This window comes from Hordeum vulgare, chromosome 2H (assembly GCF_904849725.1).
Source record: "Hordeum vulgare subsp. vulgare chromosome 2H, MorexV3_pseudomolecules_assembly, whole genome shotgun sequence".
Taxonomy (NCBI): domain Eukaryota; kingdom Viridiplantae; phylum Streptophyta; class Magnoliopsida; order Poales; family Poaceae; genus Hordeum; species Hordeum vulgare.
In genome coordinates this window covers 383,768,348-383,770,549 of record NC_058519.1, presented here as the reverse complement: position 1 = coordinate 383,770,549, position 2,202 = coordinate 383,768,348, and positions in this window count along the sequence as shown.

The following is a 2,202-nucleotide window of genomic DNA, read 5'->3' as shown; positions in this document are numbered from 1 at the left end:
GTGGTGCTTATCTCTCTGCCTCTTCAAGATTCATTTCTAGTAGAATAAGTGATATGCTAAATCCATGCTTGACATCAATTTAATTTGATGAAGGATGAGCATAACATAATTCTTATTCTTGTTCATAGTAATCTGAATTCTTCTTCCGGAGTGGCTCATGATATCAATTCCTTTTCTCACGTGTTCTTATCTTCTTTATTCGGAGTTCCAAGTTTTTCTCAAGTATCTCTTGTGAGGCTCCATCTAAGTCTTCGCAAGGTCATAATCTTATTCATTTCTACCTTCATATCGTTGCATCATTCATACGGAGGTCCTTCATGGCGGTTCATCATCATATCAATTCATTCTCAAAGTGTTCTTCAAGATTCTTGTTGGAGAACCTCAAGTATCCGTTCTCTTGCATTCCCAAGTGCATTTGTTCTTCCTTTATCCTTTCAGCTGGTATTATAGCCTTCTTGTTAGTGTAGGAGCCTCGAAGAGTTTTCCTTTCAAGAATGAGATAATTAAATCCACCAATTCTTTGATCATGAGATATTTCAACCCATGATTTCTTCATTGAGCTATCTTGGTTTGGAGTTCACCTAATGCATTTCCTATGGGTTGTTGCTACCATGGTGCTTGTCATTAATCCAAGTTCTCAATAATTCCTCTTGGTGTAAGAAATTGGTCATATCTTGTTTCTCCCAATCAATCCTTGTTCTGTTGGTGGCTGGTTGTCACTTCATTAGTTTGAAAGGTTTGCTTGCCAAGTTCTTTGGAGTTAGTAGTTGTCATTCTTTTCTTCATTCTCTTCTTCCGTATGAGCTAGTTCATATTCTTTTGTTTCAGAGGCTTTGTGATGTTGCTCTTTGGGTCTATTATGTTGTTCTATCAAGATCATGGTGTTCCCTTGTTCTAGTTAGTTGTTTGTTATGAATATTGTCTAATTCTCCTACCTTTTTGAATTTTTTTGTCCCATTTTCCTACCGAAGTGCTGCCGGAATTTTCCGTGAATTCTTGCTTCTTTCTCATATCACTCCTCAATGCTTTGCAACCTTCAAGGTTCTTTGTTTTCACTCGTTTGTCAAAGAAGCGACTAAGTCTTTACCTCTTGCTCTTTCTCATCATCTCCCCCTTTCATTCTTGGATCTCGGGGCGAGATCCTCTTGTAGTGTAGGAGAGTTGTGACAGCCCGAGACCGACGTTCCAGAATATTCCCCCCTTTATTCCGTTTCCGTCGTGTGGCTATTTTATTTTGTTGGTTGCATCGTCATTTAGTTTGCATCGTCGCATCATGCATGGCATCTTGCATCGGCTGTCGCGTGTGGTGTTTTGAGTGTGTGTGCTTCGAGTGCTCACCGAGTCTTAGTGCGATAGTAACTCCCATCCTCTCCCCTCTTATTTCTTTTTGTGGTTGCGTAAAAGGTTTCGGTATCAACCCCCTTTAAAAGTTCGTATTCTTTTAAAAGTCCTTTTATTAAATGTGGGGACAACCCCTTGGGTTTCCTTTATTTTTTTTCCCTTTGCTTATTTTCTAAAACAGACTCTTTTCTTTTCTCCTTTAAAGAGCCTTTATTTTATTCTTTAAATAAAAGGGGTTTGGTTTTATCCTTTTGTAAGAAAAGGGTTTTATTTTATTCTCTTGTTAAAAGAGTTTTATTTTAATTCTTAAAAGGGTTTCATTTTTATTTGTTTAAAAATGCCCAACCTATTTTATAGTTGGGGTATTTTTTTCAAGGAGCCAAAATCATTTTTTTATGTTGTTAAAATCGTTTTATTTTAGAGTGTGATTTTCTGTTTTTTAAAGGGGTAAAAAAACATAAAGAGAGAGGAGGAGGACCACTTGGGCCGCAGCCCAGCTTCCCCTCCCCTGCCCTAGCGCCCCAGCCCGATCCCCCTATTTCCCCTCGATCCCCTGTGTCGTCGTCTTCGCCAGCGCAGCCTCCTCCCGTTCCATCCTCCCCTCTCCACCCCGCGCGCCGCCCTCACCCCGCCGGTGCTCGCCTCGCCGCCAAGCTTCCCCGCAGGTGCCCGAACCGGCCGCTTGTTCCCCCGCGCCGTCGATGAGTCCCGAGGTCCTCTGCCGCACCGCCTCATGTGCCTGCAGCGCCAACCTCGCCGAGATGCACCGCCCCGCGCGTTCCTTCCTTCCACGCCAGGGCCCCATGGCCTCGCCTCCCCGGGTCCCCTGCCGTCGCGGCGCCTCCCGATCACCAGCCCCGA